At 40.0% G+C, this 19,891-nt stretch overlaps 1 long non-coding RNA gene across 1 annotated transcript in view; it reads left to right on the top strand.

The window, feature by feature from the left end:
- LOC139016954 (uncharacterized) overlaps positions 1-6,217 on the top strand; it is a 144,301-nt gene extending 138,084 nt beyond the window's left edge. The window contains exon 3 of the long non-coding RNA XR_011472743.1: positions 5,114-6,217. This is a non-coding gene — a long non-coding RNA (uncharacterized lncRNA). The remainder of the gene's footprint in view (positions 1-5,113) is intronic.
- Positions 6,218-19,891: the final 13,674 nt, after the last annotated feature.

Here is a 19,891-nt window from a genome sequence, read left to right as displayed (position 1 = left end):
CCTACTCTTGCACAAATTCCATGCATCGGCGGGCCTCTAGTCTATATATATATAAAAGGCTAAGTGTCCATCCTTCCCTCCTACCTGGAGCTATGATGCACACTGACCACCAGCGGGCAGATGCTCAATGCAGGAGTTGCCATGATGCGCACTAGCCATTTAAAAATAAATGGCCCCATGGACCTGGCGCTGACCAACCAACACTTGGCTTCCCCTAAGTGGGACACAGGCCCTGCTACCACCCTGGAGTGACACTCCACCAAATCACAGCCAATGCTGCCAAGACCCCATGGCGCAAAATGCAGCCCACAGCCCAGCCCAGCCCGAAATGGTCACTGCAGGTGCCGGGTAATGACATCACGTAGCAATGCCCAGCTTCCTCTCCCTAGCGACTAGCCTCCTTGGAGTTTCTTCAGCCCAGGAACCTGACTTGCTTTAGAGCCAGGTGCAAACATTTTACAGTTCAACCAAGTGTTTGCAAAGCATTTTCCTGTGCCTCATCTCATTTGATCCTCTCAGAAGTCCTGGAGTAGGTAGATTGGAGACCTGGTAGAATCCTATTTTCTTTTCATTAGCAAGACAATGGAGATTTAAAACATTTAGAAACTTGGCCCAACTGAAAGGAAGTAAGAAATGGTGGACCGCCGAAACCGGTTTGGCTCAGTGGATAGAGCGTCGGCCTGCGGACTGAAAGGTCCCAGGTTCGATTCCGGTCAAAGGCATGTACCTGGGTTGCGGGCACATCCCCAGTAGGAGATGTGCAGGAGGCGGCTAATCGATGTTTCTCTCTCATCGATGTTTCTAACTCTCTATCTCTCTCCCTTCCTCTCTGTAAAAAAATCAATAGAATATATTAAAAAAAAAAAAAAAAAGAAATGGTGGACCTTGAAAATGACTTTAGGTTTTCTCACTGTGCAGAATATAGTCAAACACTGCTGCAGTTCAATATTTTACCCTTTGTTCTCCCTGCGTGATCTACAATAATAATCTGCTTCGTTTTGATATTTACTGCTGTGTTGCTGACAATTACTTGAAAGAGAAGTTGGGGTGCTTCACTTGGCTGGAAAAAGTTTAGCTAAATCAGAAAGCAGGTCTAATTAAGCAAGTTATCTATATATAAAAGGCTAAATTGACTTACACATGTGCAATACATATAAAGCTTTCGCTGATGCCAATCGCACGTGTGTACGTCAATCTGTCATTGCCAATTGTGAATTTGGTTGACACATCTATTACAGAGAAAGGACGAATAACGATATTAAAGTGTTTCTTCTAATTAATTTCCTTTCAAGTGCATGAATCTGTGCACTGGGTCACTAGTAATAATAATAATAATAATAATAATAAAACAGAAAATAACAAGTGTTGATGAGGATATGGAGAAACTGAACTCTTGTTCCTTGCTGGTGGGAATATAAAATGGTTCAGTTGCTGTGGAAAACAATTTGGTAATTCTTCATAAAGTTAACATAAATTACCAGATGATCCATTAATTCCATTCCTAGGTATATATCCCAAAGAACTAAAATGTACTCAAGCAAATACATGTACATGCATGTTCATAGCAGCAGTATTCTCAAAAAACAAAAGACAGAAATAGCCCAAAGAGCCATCAGCTGATGAATGGATAAACAAATTGTGTTATATACAGACAATGGAATATTTTTGGCCATAAAAGTGAAATATTGATACAGACTGTAACATGGCTGAACCTAGAAAACATAAGGAAAAGATGCCAAACACAAAAGATTACATATTGTATGATCCCATGTATATGAAATATCCAGAACAGACAAATCTATAGAGACAGAAAGGAGATTGATGGTTGCCAGGGCCTGGCAGGAGAGGGAGTGAGAGCAGCTGTTTAATGGGTATGGGGTTTCCTTTGGATTGACTAAAATGTTTTGGAACTAGATAAAGGTGGCAGTTGCACAATATTGTTAATGTTCTAAAAGCCACTCAGTTGTTAATTTTTAATTAATTAATTTTATGCTATGTAAATCTCATTTCAAAAAATATGACTACGAACTGATTATTTCCATAAGGATAGTAGCATTACAGCCTTTCCCACCTAATCTCTCCTATTTTGTACTCCCAGGGCACATGTGTCCTCCATCAGAGCATGCTATTTCATGTGTTCTATTTTGTTTTATATGCACATCTGCTACAGGGGTCAGTAAACTATGGCCCACAGGCCAAATTTAGGCCGTTGCTTTTGTGTGTGTGGCCCACAGCTAAAAATGCTTTTTACACTTTTAAAGAGTTGAAAAAAATCAAAGCAAGAATAATATTTTGTAACACATGGAAATACTGTGAAATTCAAATGTAAGTGTTTATTCATCAAGTTTTTTGTTGTTGTTAATCCTCAAGCGAGGATATTTTTTCTATTGATTTTTAGAGAGAGTAGAAGGGAGGGGGAGAGACAGAGAGATAGAAACATCAATGTGACAGAGATGCATCAATTGGTTGCCTCTCCCAACTGGGGCCAGGGATTGAGCCTGCAACCAAGGTATGTGCCCTTGCCCAGAATGGAACCTGAAACCTTTCAGTCCACAGACTGATGCTCTAACCACTGAGCAACTGGCTAGGGCATATTCAAGTTTTATTAGAAAATGATCACTCTCATACATTTATGTATTGTCCACATATGACTGTTTCCTTTCTACCATAGTCAAGTTAAATAATTGCAACAGAGATTATGGTCCACAAATCCAAAAGTATTTTTCATCTGCCCCTTTACAGAAAATGTTGTTGACCCCCAATCTGCTAGATTATAAGCTTCTAAGGGAAAGGAATCTCTCAAGCCCACAGCCTGATGATTCATATATTCACGTTTTCGATAAATGTCTCTTACTTTAACACCATTGTAAACTTTTTAGTATTCAAATGTGTGCCATGGGATTCCTGCTCATACATGCTAATAAAATTGAAAGTACTAATTTCTTTATATTTCTACAAAGTTTGACACTTACTTAGTTTGATATTTAGCATATGAAATCTATAAAAGATTTTTTAACAGAAACTCCATGCTGCAATAAGAATTTATTATATCCAAAAAGAGAAGTAATTTTGTAGTCTTTCAAAAATATACATAAAATAGGTGCTCATGTTGAAATCTTAAAAATTACCCTAATGTACCATTCAAACTTTAACTGTCAGTACATGGAGATATGTTAGTTTTCTAGCACAAAGATAAATTAAGGATTAAAAAGTTCTTAACCCTGACATTGCCTCTCTTAAGGATAAATTTACAACTGGTATAACATTATTCTTTTAAAAACTTATATAGATAACATTTAATCCATTGAAACAAATAGAATTCTATACTTGGTTTTACAAAATTAGATACCACCTATGTTCAGGAGAATATAGGTAAAGAAAGAAACACTAAACATTCCTAGAGTTGATGGGGGAGTTGTATAGAGACTATATTTTTTTCCTTGATTGTAGATGACAAATGAGCCAGAATCTTCATAAGATAAAATGATACCTAAGCAGAAATCACTTAAGTTTTTAAGACATTTTATTAGCAAAATTTTTTCTTTGATTTTGAGTATCTTTCATTATTTATATCCCTCTGTTTTGTTCAGATTGTCTGGGTTGCATGGGACTCTCAATATAATCCAGCAAGTATTTAATTCAGTGACATTGGTTCCATGTAAGGAGTAGCCTATTGGGGAGTCCAGAAACCCCAAGATGAAGCCAAGAGACCTTGAGCCTATCCTTTTACCTTTCATCATCTATGATGAAGGTGACACCATGCTTTCTGAGGGTCATATATAATAAGTTAAATTTATTTATAACAAGTTATATTTATTTTTGATATTTGAGATTGACAGGTTATTCAACAGATTTAGGTGCATCGCATTTTTTATAATACATAGATTTGAGCCATGTATTTCTTCTTTCTCAAATATTCTTTGTGTATCTACTAGTACAGTAGCTCTATAATAAGCAAATATGAAAGTTTTCAAAGGGGGGAAAAAGCTATAAAATATAAGTTATTATTATTATTAAGTAAAATCACAATGTTTGGCCTAGAAGGCTCTAGAGTTCACCTACATGACATTTTTATTTCACAGATGAGGAAACTGGATGAGCTCCAAAAGATAAAATGCTCGAGATTTGAGCTTTTCCATTATTCCATGTTGCCCCATTTACTGCTAGAAATAGTATTCCAAATTTTTGCTGTTCTTGCACTATTTGCCTACATTGGCTTCCTCAATTATAATTTTTTTTCAGGCCACATTTTATTTTCTCACACTCTTACATTTTTATTCCCATGGCTTGACTTCAACCTAGTTTCTGTGTCTGCAAAACATTGCAGTATCTGGTTGGGTTTATCAAACATTGGTATCTAAGTAGTGTATTTATATTTCATTCAAGCATAAGAAGGATATAGCTCATTAGAATTCAGGACTAATAACATAATATAAAGAAAAAAAAACAAAAATGAAATAAGGGAAAATTTTTTTTGCCTTATCTGGACCATTTTGATGTCAGATTCCTCTTCAAAACTATGGTTTTATAAAGGGACATAAATTAATCTGTCAAATTATATCTTGTTAACCAAAAGAAAATCAGCAACAGTAATAAGAAGCTTCTGGCAAGAGTCAATTCACTCAATCATCCAGCAAACAGTTATGGAGCCCTATAAATAGACAAGCATTGTAGAAGACCCTCACTAAAAGAAACAGATTGAGTTCCTTTCTTCCCAGGAGTGAATTTAACAAAAACAATAACTCACTTGTTGAGTTCTTACCAAGTACCATGTCCCACACTAAGTATCTTACAAGAATTATCTTTTGATCTTTATGACAATACTAGAGGACCAGTGCATGAAAATTCATCCACTGAAGGGGATGTCCCTCAGCCCAGCCTGCCCCCTCTCACAGTCTGGGAGCCTTCAGGTGCGGGAGGCGACTCAGAGATCAGGAGAAGGCGATGCCCCATCACACCTCTGCTGCTGCCACTGCTGGCAGTGCCTTGGCCGGGCCTGTTTACCTGAGCCTCGGTGGCCCTGGGCGGCTGGGCAGCTGCACATCCGAGGCTTGCCTGTGCCTTGGGCCGGCCCATTAATTTCCTCTCTGTCCTCCTTTTTTTTTTCCCACAGGAGACATCACCATCTTTCCTTCTAGAAAATATATCCCAGACAGTAGTAGATTTTCAGACCTAAATGAATGATGCAACCAAAAGAACCTACTGATTGAACATAAGAAACATCCCCACATCCAAGGTGCAGCTTAGTGGAGTGGAATGAAGCTCAACTGAAGACAGAAATGAAACAAATGCTCATCTGAAGGAGCCAGAGACTGGTGTACACAAGAGATGTTGGAGATGGGAGGTAAACACAGAGGCTCTACCACAAAGGGTTGAGACAAGAGGTGGTTTGGGCTCTGCTTAGTCATGTAATGGCTCATGCAGTTGGGGGAGGCCCAGGTCCAAGGAACACACTGAAGGAAGCGTGGGCAGAGGCACAAATGAAAGATTGGAGCCTGTCTCATGATGCCCCAGCTTAGAGCCTTCAGAGCGTCGCTTCCAGAACCACAACAGACCAACACTTTCCACAGAGATGGGGAGGAAGTTGTTAGAACAAACACTATCCCGAAACTTGCCCCAAATCTGAACCTAATCAAACCCCAATGTTTTCTTGAGGTTAGAAAAGGCCTGGCTTAGCATTTTAAAAACAATTATCTATTTGCCTTTTGTTTCCCGTTTGTAGCCAGAAGTAAAAGTTCTAAAAAAAAAAAAAAAAAAGAAAACAATTAAAAACTGGGTTTTATTTTATATTGATTTCTTACTATAGGTGTTGCCTAGCCAAAACCAGCAAATGCTGGAACGGCATAAGTTCACTCTCCTGAGATATGCAGATCAAAGTCCTTTGGAACTGCCTTGGCTAAGCAACTGAATATTTCCATTCTTATCCAAACCGAGCTTCAATCCCTTGCAATTTACTCATATGCATCCACCTTCTCAAGTGTTCTGAGGCATTTCTTTCGGCACACACATTGGCCTTGAAAGGGTAACAAGCAATTTTGTGTTGGCAAAAGCTACATTTTCAAGTTTATACCTCCCAACCCTCATCTAACAAAGAGAACAAGAATTTCTGGCAACTTTGTTCATGCTCTATATATTTCATATAGAGGGAAAATATTGGAAAGGCAACATCAAGTACCCTCTTGCATAGATATTTATTATTTTGCAAAGAATTTTTCAATTTTACACCACTGCTAAATAGTCCTCCCTCTTAAGTGTAGAAATCACTTTAGCCAAGGAAAGTTTTAAGGCAGCTCATGCTATCCAATCAGCAAATTTTCTGGAAAACTGGTCTCATTCTTTTCTTAGGCCTTAGAGCAGTGGTTCCCAACCTTCCTAATGCCGCAACCCTTTAATACAGTTCCTCATGTTGTGGTGACCCCCAACCATAAAATTATTTTCGTTGCTACTTCATAACTGTAATTTTGCTACTGTTATGAATCGTAATGTAAGTATCTGATATGCACGATGTATTTTCATTGTTACAAATTGAACATAATTAAAGTATAGTGATTAATCACAAAGACAATATGTAATTATATATGTGTTTTCCGATGGTCTTAGACGACCCCTGTGAAAGGGTCGTTCGACCCCCAAAGGGGTCGCGACCCACAGGTTGGTGACCCACAGGCTGAGAACCTCTGCCTTGGAGAGATAGATATGTCCCTTGCAGGGGGTTGGGGAGAGAGGGGGGTTCATATAAATTTGCCTCATCAGAAAATCTACATTTTTATTGGGTAACTCACAATTTACATTTATTGCCCTATTGGTCACCCTTATTCTAAATGACTTTGATCCATGGGTATATTACCTTTCAGGAAACTATTAAGAGTATAAGGTATTACATGCCACAATCTTACTATTGTCTTCATAAAAGTCAGTTTATCTACAGCACATTTTTGCCACAGTCACACTTAATCTAGATTTTCTTTTTTCCATGGGATACATCAGCAAGCTAGAGTTTGTCATACTAAAAAATCGACCCTCAGAGAACTTTCTACCCTTGCAATGGGATGAAAAAAATTATGATGCTGCCCTACTCAAAGCTGCCGAGAAAACATCATAGTAACGTCCATCCGTGCCTGTGACCTGTTTTAGCCTCAGCTCCCTTTGGGCTCTCGGGTATTTCTTCAAGGGTTTTATGTGGCCTTGGCGATGCCTGGCTGTGTATTTGAAGCTATGTTTATTAGCCCAGTCTTTGTCTAATGCCAAATGAAATACAAGTTTATGATCAGATAGATGAACTTCTAAGGTCAGCATCCCTGTCTCAATTTCTGATGTTTCCAAAATATACAAGCGATTTTTCAGCTTTATAAACCCCCACCTGCTTCTTCCTTTCATGTAACTGGCCTTTGTTCGCTTGTTTGGCACCACCCCTGGGGCGTTTTCAAATATATTTCAAACCCCCCAGCAACCCCATTTCAGCTGATTGACTTCGGGGAACTCTAATGCCGGCCAGGCATTTTGCTGCAGCCCCATTTAGACTCAGCAGGAAGAGCAGATTTAAAAGGCAGATTACATTTTTAGCTTTTTAAAAACTGCTTTATTAGAGAGGCTAAAAGCCACAGTGGTGGTAAGCTGGATTCTTTTGAAATACAAGCAACTTCAAGACATCTCAGGAGCCGTGCCTCACCTGTGGCGCTCCTCCCGTTGGGTTTCAATGATGGCAGGGACCAACTGGCTCTGGGCATTTTCCTGAAGGGTCCTTGTGGCTCCAACAACAGAATCCATTAAAAACACACACAAAGAGGTTTCATTTAAGGGTAGCAGACCTTTGAAAAGTAGCTCACCGAAGTTCCCACCCCTGGACTCTGGCAGGCCATATTGTGTGAAAGGGTTGGTTACATATTGGCCTCTATTAATTGTAGGGGTTGGCCAAGGGACAGTAGGTAGAGGAACATGGTGAGGATGTGAAAGGCCGCTTAGAGGGGAAGAGAGAATACTTGCAGCCCTAAATCTTATGGCCGGCAGATAGGAGTCTAAATGGATAGTTAGGTTAGATGATAGATAGATAGATAGATAGATAGATAGATAGATGATAGATAGATGATAGATAGATAGATAGATAGATAGATAGATAATATGATAGAAAGAGGGGAGAGAGAGAGAGAGAGAGAGAGAGAGAGATATGAAGCGAGATAAATGGAGGCCACAGGAGTGGCTTCTCCTTCACATTATCTTACAGCATGTGTTACCTTCAGTGCCTTCCCTTTCACTTACTTGGGGTTCTGTTTGAACTATACCAGGAGCTTCCTATAAGTGACTGAGGGTCAATGAAAAGAAGGTGGGCATGATGAGGTTTTGAAAGAGTCCATACAGAAGGTTTTGTTTAGAGGTTCTGAGATGAGATGAACACTACTATGTTTCAAGAATGTTCAAAGAGACAGTGTACTAAGAAGCAGGCTGGATCCTGTTTAAAAACAAGATACAGGCTTAAACTAGAGATGTAACTAGTCAGAGAAGGCAAATAGGTGGCATCTGCCACCCACTCCCTCTGTGCCCAAAGAGAATCTCAGCATCTAATCATAACTCTTATGCCAAACCCAGACGCAGCCTTAGCATCCTTCTCAGCAGGCTGCTGCAATCCCGGATCAGACAGGGGATATCCCTAAAGAAGTATATGGATCAGTTTAGAACTCAACACAAATTCCCATGGGTAGGGCAACAAGTGACAGAATTGAGTGGAACTGCAGGATGGGGATGAGCAGGATGTCAAGCGCATAGCCCGTCTGAACAGGGTGCTGGGGACTCAGCCTCAGATGTTCTCCCACAGGGATCTGGGCCCCATGTCACTAAATTTTTCAAGAGTAAATAGAAATCCAATTATAACTTGGAATCTCTGGATTTTTTAAAAGTTGGCTCCTAAAAGAGAGGGGAAAGTTAATTCCACATGGGTCAAACCAAATATTTATGCAGAAAAATAAGTAAATTTTTTTTTAAAAAATACCTGCAACTAATGTAGCCTCCAGACTTAGAAGAATTGAAGATTCCAGTTTGTTCTTATCTTCCCTGAACTACCTTGCTACCATCTGCAGCTGGAAAACAAAAGAAAACCATCTTACCAGGGTTTACAGAGGGCATGTGACAAATTGCAGAAAATTATAGCCAGCGTTTTGTGGTTGCTGATCTCCCCTGAGTCACACACTAGCGGCGTCCTGAAAAAATAGGCAAACTTCAAAGATCAAAGTTTCCAGGGCTGCAGAGGGGACCTTTCAACCAGCTTGCTTTTGTCAGGATCCTCCCTCGCCCCACCCCCTTTTTGTCAATCACAAAGCGGTTGTCTCAAAGCTCAGGTCCTGACACTGTCAGAGGCTAATGACATTGTCAGAGGCCCTTTGCTTGTGGCTTATTTCAGTGTTCCAACCCTCTCAGTCTTGGTCTTCCTTTGGGCTGTTTACATGCAATTTCCTTCTGGGTGGAACTTTGTTTTTCCTTTCCTTCTTTTGAGGCTGTTGTTTTTTCTTAAAATAGGAGGTCATTTCAGGCAGAAATGTGTTTTCGTATCCTTGCTTCCTCTATGACTGGGCCTGGGGCCCTTTTGGAAAGAAGGAAATTTCCACTTTGTTTACAAGGAGGAATTCGTTTTCTTTGGATGTCCCATTCATTTGCTGGGTAGGGAGTTTGAAGTGCCTAGGATTATCTAAGGAGATCAGAAAAGTCATTCCTTTGATTTTTAAAAATGTCATACATTCTACTTTTCTTATTCTTTTTTTTTTCTAACCAGTTCATGTTTTTCCAATGAATCTTAGCTTCCCATATGTCTGTCCCTGCATTTCAGTTCTCTACGTTGCCTTCCCGAGATCTTTCAGCTTTCATTGTCAATAGGGGTAATTTGACCAACATTCTGGACCAATTCCAGCATGAGTCATAATTTTATACTCTGGGTTGGGAAAGTAATTTTCCCCTTCCCTTCAAAATGCAGCCATGACCCATTACTGTGACTGGAAAAGACAGACTTGGTCATATATACCTTTCTCCACCCCATCCTCCCATCCTCACAAGCTACATCTGTCACCCACATCAAATAATGTCAGTATCACCCAGGACAGTGTGGACTTTTCTAGGCACCATTGAAAGTTTACCCTGGCCACTGGAAGAATAGATTCAAAGATAGACTATTAACCCGAAAAAAATGTTTTCCAATCCTTCCAAAACCAAACAGAATCAAAACTTTCTAGGTAAATCTTGTGATAACTTTGGTAGGTTTGATGCAAAAGAAATAATAATTTTAAAACAATGTATCCAAAGTCACTCCCAATAAGGGATTTACTTAAAGGACCATGTTCACTCAGTTAAATGGATCCAAGCAATCAGATTTCAATTTTGATTGTTTAGTACCATTTAATTTCATATAGGCTTGTTTATTCTAACCCTGAGGACAAAGGTAAATAATGAAAAATAAGGTAAGTCATGAGAAGGATTGAGATCAGGAAATATGTGACCAGAGCAGGGAAGCATCGTGGTTAGAGCCATGGATTTGGAGCCAGGCAGATGTGGGATGGGTTCTCATTTATATTGGTACCAGCAGAGTGGCCTCAAGCAAGTTACTCACTATGTCTATTCTTCAATCTTCTCATCTGTTAAATAAGGATAATAATAGTACCTTCTTCATAGAGTTTTATTGGATTAATATATTTAAAGACTTAGTAAGTGCACATCACACCAAAATAGCAATAATTCTAACCTTTATAAGGCACTTTCTCTGCATCAGGTACTGCCTTTACTTTAATAACTTGATGAAGTAGGTATCATCATCATCATCATCATCATTGTTATTATTATTACCCTCACTTTACAGAGGAAATTTGGGATTCAGAGAGGTGAAGTAACTTATCCAGGACCACAGAGCTATTAAGTAACCAAGCCAGGATCCCAATCCAAGCGACCTGGCATTGAGCCTGAGCCTTTAACCACTATGTGACTTGTATTGTTAACATCTTTTTAATGTGCAATGAGTCTTCATTATTCCAGGTGGTGTCCTAAATTTATTTCACCTTTAAATCAACATCTTATGTTGCCTATGACTTTATATACAGTGTTGTATATGTAGATATGTTCAAATGGCAATCCTGTTCTCCATAAGTCTCTTTCTCTCTCTCTCTCTCTCTCACACACACACACCGATTTGGTTACTCTCACTGGGCTCTACTTCTTAAGTCAGAAAATAGTAACTGATGTATTTAAAAAAATATTTTCTATTGTATAAAAGAGAAAGGGATTTCTAATGCACTTTTGCTTTTTAGTTACCCAAGAATTTGTTACTTGAAAGCTCTTGTTCCTCTTAGCATTCTGGTTAACTGAGATTTTTCTTTATAATAAAATAAATACACATAGTTGAAATTACAGAGTCAAATAGCATTAATCCCAAAAGGTACAAATGCTCTAATTTATCTAGTTTCTAAAAAAGCAAACATTTTAAGTAAATTGTTGGTAAAAGTCTAAGTGACATTTTCATTATTTTAAGAAATGAAATTTGGAGAATAGAAGGAGTGGGAGGGTATAACATCAGAAACAGATGTAAAACAGGGCCAGAGGCAATTTATTCTAATAATCAAGAAATTAAACACATCATTGAATATGTTTGCATAATTATAATATGCTGTCTTCAAATACAGCCTACATTTTATTTTATATTTTACTTCGCCATGTATGAACTCATTTGATTTGCATAGGAGAGGTAATATTTAATATTAGGTAAAGCAGGCAGTAGAAATAGTATCAATTCATTTTCTGAAGGAGGAAACTGAGGCTCAGAGAACCAATGACTTGACCTAGGTCACACAGCTGGTTACTTGCAGAGCCAGAACTTATCATTTCCTCCTCTTTCTACTAAATCACAATTCCCAGTGGCACTTTGGCTGAGCTTAGTTTGACAGTTTACTTAGACCAAAATGGCTTTTCCCCAAGGGCTGGGGATCAGGAATGATTTTGGTGGGGAAAAACCCAGAAAGAGAGGTGGTAATGCATGTGGGCACCCCTCCCAAACCACCTTTGAAGGCCCTAGGCAGTGTTGGAAGGAAAGAGGTCATGGGCAGGAGGGGGAGCAGTTCCAAAGAGCAAATGTCCCAATTTTCCCACATCTGGCCATGCTCATCCCTCATTTTATTTTGTGTTAAAACTACTGACTCTCCAGTCAAACTCCAGGGGTTGAATCCTGGCTCCATCCTTCTCGAACCTCTTTTTGCTTCATTTCCTTGCTGGTAGAATGGGATTCATAATAGCACTGATTTTGTAGGGTTGGTGTGGGAATTCAACAAGAGAGCCCATGTGAAAGGTTTAGCATTATAACCGACTCATGGGGAGTACTTAATAAACACCAGCTAGTATCATCGTGATTATTTCATGCAGAGGTATAAGTGGCAGAGCCAGGATTTGAATCCAGCCAACCAAACTCCAAAGACCAATTTCTTTGGTCTTTGTACTTGTTCTGCTTGTCTATCTGGAAAGCACTTTCTCTAGATGCCGTTGGCATGGCTCCCTTCCTCTCTTCATTCAGGCCCCTGCTCAAAGGTCACTTCCAATAGATGACCTTTCCTGACCGCCTGATCCGAAGCAGCACTCCTTATGACTCTCTATGTCTTTAATCTGCTTCACTGTTGTTGTTGTTTTGTAGCACTCGTAGCAACCTGATACAATACTGAACATTTATTTGATTATTCATGGGTTGCTTTCTCCACCACTAGAAAGCAAGCTCCATGGAGCTTGGTTAGGCTAACATTCATAGCCTTACTGCCTAGAAGATATTCAATTGTTCGTGGCATAAATGTGTAAATCAATGAGGGAAAAACTTACTAGCAACAACTACTAAGTTGAACCACTATCAACAGAGGGGCCAAGATATGGATAAGACCTCATTCCTACTCTTTTTATTTTTTTAAATATATTTTATTGATTTTTTTTTTACAGAGAGGAAGGGAGAGGAATAGAGAGTTAGAAACATCGATGAGAGAGAAGCATCGATCAGCTGCCTCCTGCACACTCCCCACTGGGGATGTGCCCACAACCAAGGTACATGCCCTTGACCGGAATCAAACCTGAGACCCTTGAGTCCGCAGGCCGACGCTCTATCCACTGAGCCAAACCGGTTAGGGCATCGTTCCTACTCTTAAGGGACTTGCACTTTAGCTGGAAAGGCCAGTGACAGAATGTCCCAAGGCTGAATGAGTGATGCCTAACCTCTGGGTACTCACACCCTGAGTCTTATCTCCTTGCTATGGTGCCGACTTGTCCAGCAAGTCAGCCTGACAGTCTAACCTTCCCTAGTGAAATGTTCTAGACACAAATCTCGTAAAATCAAATGAAAGGCTTTGAGAAAGCCACTTTAAGAGAGTTTAAATACTACTCAACCCTACTCTCTCTATGAAATCAGACATATCATTTTCTTGGAGGTGGCATTCCTCAGAGAGTCACAGAGAAAGTACGACTCAAAGCACATTTCTTCTCTGAATAACCTACTCCCAAGAGGAAACTGGGAACTAGCTACTTTGCAATTGCTAAAAATCTTGGGAGAGTGGAAACTAGGCCCTCCGCCTCATTCAACCCAAACTACTGAACTGTGTGTCCCAGGAGTGAGTCATTAATCAATCCCATTAAGTTATAATTCTTTGCTGAGCTGAGAAAATGCAACTCAAACAGTAGCAAACAGTTTCTCCCCTTGCCATTTACCCCTAACTATGAAGAGCAGCCTCTAAAAACTTCAGTCTTCCTGAGATTAGCGGGTCTGCAAAATGTCCATTGGATTTGCCAAGAGAGAAAATGTGCCAGACTCGATGAAGTGTGAGAACACTGCTTGATTCTGACCACTCACACTCAAAACCATTTCCACAGGCCAGATAAAGAAATGCAGAGCTCCACAGGATGGCATGACTCAAATAAAACAAATCATGTACATGATTCCCCACTGAGCTGTGCTCTAAGTCGTCCTGTGGTGGACAGTTGTTAGCTAACACAGAACAGACCCTGGGCTCCTGAATAGGAAATCCTTTTATGACAAATGACATCGTGTGTGTGTTGATAAATGGTGACCACAGGAAAATGGCATGATATAATGAAAACATCAATGGTTACGGCTGAGGAAGACTACACTGTACTTCATCAGAAAAGCTCACCTTGATTGGACGTGATGGACCAAAGGCATAAATAGCCACTGGGGGAGTCAAATCCACACTCATAAAAACAAGGCCATAGCAAAGTGCCCAGTGTGGCTTATTTAAAGGGCAGCACAATGGAACATAATTTATCCAGTGTCTGGTATAGGCAGTATTATGGGTTAGGGGTTAAAGAGATAAAGAGGCACAAGGCACATTCCTGCTGCTAAGGAAGAAAAAAATACTAACTTAAATGTGATCTCATTTAATTTGGTTCTTGTAAGAATCTAGTAGGGTATTCAGAGCAGGTTCTATTGACCCCATTTTACAGATAAGGAAGCTAAGGCTCAAAGTCATGTGCTCAAGGCTTACCAGGAGGGAGTCTGCAGCTGAAACTCTGAGTCCCAGACTTTTAGCATATCAATTCTGCAGCTGACTCCATTTTTAGACAACTGGAAAAACAACCAAAAAAAAAAAAACAGAAGAGTCCCCCTTCAAATCTAATCCTCAGGTGTACTAGGACTAGAATCTGACTGATAACTCTAATCTTTTAACCACTTCAATATATCATCGCAAACATTATTTAGCTTTCTTTCATAAAACCATGATACTCCCACATGACCATCTTGAGGGAAAGTTCATAAAATTTTCAATTCTCTAAAAAATGTTATTGAAGATCAGGTCAAACCAGGATGATCATGGATGAAGAAAAATCACCTAATCCAGTGGTCGGCAAACTGCGGCTCGTGAGCCACATGCGGCTCTTTGGCCCCTTGAGTGTGGCTCTTCCACAAAATACCGACTTCTGTGCATGGGCCACGAAGTTTCAATCGCACTGTATGCCCGCACATGGTATTTTGTAGAAGAGCCACACTCAAGGGGACAAAGAGCCGCATGTGGCTTGCGAGCCGCAGTTTGCCGACCACTGACCTAATCAGTATTTGAAGGAGAGGAACCTTGCTTTTCCCCAGAGCCTTGAAATGCCCAGTGATCAAAGGTTTTAGATTCACCTCAGTTATGAATCATTGGATCTACTGGCAAATTAGAAACTCCTGGCAAAACACACCTTAAAGAGAGAGATTAGACCATGTAATTCAACCTATTCATTTTACATGTGAACAATGGAAGCCCAAAATGGTGATGTAATTTGCCCAAACTCACCCAGCTCTTCAGTGAAAGGCCTAGGACTAAAATCTAGGTGGTCCTCTGAGGTGTTTTTTTTTATTCCACCATTCCAATCTGTCTCTCCCAAATAAAATAAGTCTTGCTGATATATTAGTTCCTGTTTTTATTGAATTGGCCTAGTTTCTTGAATCCTCTTCCTGTTCTTATACCTGTCCAAGCACCAGGCCACTGAACGAAGAGCCTCAGTCCCCATGGCTCCCAGAGGCCACCATCCATCAGGAGGGTCCTTGTCTCTCCTCCTTGGGCAGTTTCATTTTCCCTACATACACAGGGGATCCTTGTTGTAGATGTCAGCCTAGAATCCTTCAATAACTGGCAGAGCAGAGAGATCATATCTAGGCTTATGTTGGTCAGGTAGACACTCATCTACAACCTGTGGGTCAGGTGATACTGCAGTCTCGCCAGCATACCTTGATTTAAGAATCACATAGTTTTATTGGAGTCCTTGTGATTATATCACCATCTGAGCTACCTCATTTACTAGTCCTACCTTCTGTTTTTAATATTAATATTTTCCTTTTCTCATATTTGTTTAAGAAATGATCGTTTTGTGGGATATTACTTGAATTTAAAAGAAAGTAACAAAAACATTATACAAAAAAAGATGAACTTAGAGCAAGCTGTAATAGAAAGAGCCCTAACTCTGAAATCAGAAGATTGGAGTTCAAATCCAGCCTCTCACATGCTTTGTGACTTTTGCCAATGATTGAACTTCTCTGAGCCTCAGTGTGTCCATGTGTAGAATAGAGATAATAACTCTATGACACGAAGTCGGAGGGAAGTTGAGTGAGAAGTCTTTGAGTGGGTCTGGTATGGTGCCTGATGTGGTACATGGTGACTGAAACTGAAGGATTTTCAGAAACATAAGAGCAACTTTGTTTATCAGAATTTATTTCACTGTTGCTCTGGTTTCTCTTATAACATTGGCACTTTCTGTAGTATGTTTTCAAAAGGCCTAATTAATTTTTAAAAATCAAATTTAAATGAAATGTTAAGATATCATGGTGCACATTACTAAACTATGTATTACATATGTACTCTTAAGAGCTTAGTAAAGAAAAGTATTTATTCAAGAGAAGTAGATGAAATAGTTGTTAAATTCAGGCAGCGTTACTCTTAGGAGGGCAGCAGTAGAACTTTGGATGTCATCCAGAGAAAAACATTAAGCAGCATGAATACAAAATCTTTCGGAGTACACTAGGAAATAAAAAACCTGCACTAAATTGAACATTAAAGAGGTCCTGAGTTTTTCTTCTTTTTTATGGAGATCAAAATAGCAGTCCAAACAACCATTTCTTAAACCAGAAAAAGCAACATTAATGTTTTTAAAAGCAATTCCTAAACTGTATTAAAATTAATGTTATCAGTAAGCACATCACCACAATCCACATATTTTTTATTACATTTTACCTACCACTTACATATAGATTTCAGATAATGTGCCATCATATTTTGAATTCTACTCACTCTCCCTTACATTATATTATAAATATTTTTTCATTTATTTGATTGGCTGGATAATATAATTCATCATGTTGCTGAATCTAAATTTAATTCCTTCTCTAATTCTAGACTTTTTTTTGAAAATTCAATTAAATTCAGTGACTAAGAGGTTTTAAAGTTTCTATAGTTTTCATGTCAAAATTCCCTTGAATTCCTGGTCCTAGTGGCCATTTCAGTTATGCCAAGTATGACAAGGACATGTCAAACAAAGAGGTGGAGTAACTATCAAGTCCTTAAAACTACTCTTACAGGGCAAGGGAGACCGTGAGAAGCAGGAGAGGCACAGATATAAACAAACAAAAAGTTGTTTCATGTTTGTCTTCAGTTATTGGACTGAATGATTATTTGACTCCCTTATGTGGATTTATTTCACCAGCTACTTTTTATAATTCCCTTTGGCCAGGTAGAGATAGCCTAAAAATAGGTGCAGGAAAGAATTCTGGACATATTTAATTTATTTAAATTTTTTATTGATTCATTTGAGAGAGAGAGAGAGAGAGAGAGAGGAAGAGAGAGAGAGAGAGACATCGATTTGTTGTTCCACTTATTTATGCATTCATTAGTTGATTCTTGCATGTGCCCTGACTGGGGATCGAACCCACTACCTTGGCATATTGGGATGATGCTCTAACCAACTGAGCCACCCGGCCAGGGCTGGACCTGTTTTAATGTGTATATATCTGCATTGATTTATATCCTGGCTTGTTATAAAAAGGACTTAAGGCTGCTCACTTTGGGGATTTTCTGAAGGACTTAAGGTCTTTAACAATGCAATTTTTTCTTGTCCCCGCCCCCCTTTCTATTCCTAGAGCATTTCCATCACTTACAGAAGTTGAATTATATTTCTTAGAGTCTTATCTCATATTACAGGTATATAATATTTTAATTCCTTTTTATTTTATTCTCTATAGAAATCAGTTTGACGTGAACAGTTTCATATCAACGTTCAGGGGTTATTACAAGGTTTTACATTTGTCTTTGTTATATCTCTTGGGTAATTACAACCTGGACAGAGTATTATTTGTTCAACCTCCTGAGGTCACAGAGCAGTCTTTTCTGGTTTATGTCCATGTTAATCAGCTAAGAAGCAATAGGTTAAGTTATGAAAAAGCTCAATGTTGACGATTTCTGAATGCAGGGCTTTACAATAACATGCAAGTAGCTGGGCTTTGGCCCCGACTGTATGGGACTGGGAATGCCCCATTGTTTGTTGCCATGTGAAATCATTCTGTCACCGTGTTTGCTAAATCACTGCATGATTTTTTATTGGGGTTTGTTTGTGTTTGCTTTAGCATTTGCTATGTGTCAAACTTCTGTATTATGTGCAGTAGCAGGAGGCATTTTGGAAATGTCAGGAGAAAGATCTGATCTCCAGCAAATATAAATCTTTGCACTTGTATGGACCTTTAGAACAGAAAGGTTTTCCACATGTGGCCCTCACAACAACACAGTGAGATAGATAGGACAGGAATTATTACCTTCATTTTGTAGGAATAAATCAGAAACTCGGATTTTGTGACTTACTCAAACCCATCAGAACCAGAAAGTGGAAGACACTGGGCTCAAACCCAGACATTCCTGTCCTTAATCCAACCTGCTTTCTACCACTCACCACTGATATTAAGACATTTACTAAGTAACTCCCCCCCTTTGAGGGTTTTCTGCAATGCCTAGTTGCAAATTAGTCCCACAACAAGCCAAGTCAAGGAGAAATCTGTGTGCTTGTGAAATGATTTCTTCCTTCGATGTGCCTGCACTCTCCGCAGAATGGATCCACCAGTTCTCTCCCCGACTCAAGAGCTCATTAGCTGAGATCATACTCTAAAAGAGTGAGACTTCTCAAAGCAGCAAACAGAGCAGGGCTTCCTAAATCACATATTGAAAGGACAAGCAGAGTTGCCCTCCTGGCTGGTGCTAAATCTTCAACAAACCCAGGTGGCGTTTCTCCTGGGTTCCCATATTTCCTCCCTTTCCTCGGCCAAAGTCCACATTCCTTTCCCTGTCACCACACACAGTTTGACCCTGGGCCAGAGTGGCCACTTCCTCCATCCTTTTGAGGTCACAGCCAGTGCTGCTCTGTGGACTCCCTGACAGTGGGCATTTGGGGACAGCTGCAGACCACGCCTGAAGCAGCCCCTACACCTTACCTGACAATGGCCTTGTGTTCTCCCTGGCTCCCTGGGAGGAAGACCCATCCTGCTCAGCCCAGGCCTCCCATTGAGTGTGTTACTTGGGGACCTCCACCGAAACAGGAGGGTGGTTGACTGGCGGAGGTTACTTGACCACCATTACCTCCTCCTCGTCTCCCCAGCTGCTTGTTCAGCCAAAGATGTCGGGACCCTGCCCTACAGAGGTTTGGGATTGTTGTGAAAAAAAAAAATGTGAATATCTTCTGAGTCTTTCTTCCCCCCTGAGTGGTGGGCCCAGGGTGAAGAGATATTTTTGCATATAGTTTTTTTTTCCTTTGGGGGTTGGGGGGAAGGGGGAAGTCCTTGTCCAAATAGCTGAGAACATTTTTATTTTTTATTTATTTTATTTATTTTATTTATTTATTTATTTATTTTTTAAATATTTTTTATTGATTTTTTACAGAGAGGAAGGGAGAGGGATAGAGAGTTAGAAACATCGATGGGAGAGAAACATCGATCAGCTGCCTCTTGCACACCTCCTACTAGGGATGTGCCCGCAACCAAGGTACATGCCCTTGGCCGGAATTGAACCTGGGACCTTTCAGTCCGCAGGCCGACGCTCTATACACTGAGCCAAACCGGTTAGGGCTGAGAACATTTTTATTATGAAAACCTGGGATGAACCACTGTGAGGAAGATCGCTGCCCCCCACAGCGAGGTTGGAGAACAACAGCACCGTCTACTGGACAGAGGACTGAGTCCATTGGTGGTGTCCTGAATGCAAGGGCCTTGAGGAAATATGGCTGACCCTGGGGGTTAGCGCACAGAAGGAAAAGCCAAGAAAGAGGCCCTAGCCATTTTACACTCAGCAGATCCCATGAGAGGCAACTGCTATGGAGGATTGTTCCCAAGACAAATTCCAGGTCTTGCGAGTGGTCCCTAATTGTTTAA

Source organism: Myotis yumanensis, unplaced genomic scaffold (genome assembly GCF_028538775.1).
Source record: "Myotis yumanensis isolate MYYU_CA2020_CCGP unplaced genomic scaffold, mMyoYum1.0.hap1 SCAF_9, whole genome shotgun sequence".
Lineage (NCBI taxonomy): Eukaryota > Metazoa > Chordata > Mammalia > Chiroptera > Vespertilionidae > Myotis > Myotis yumanensis.
This window is presented reverse-complemented; position numbering and strand designations above follow the sequence as displayed.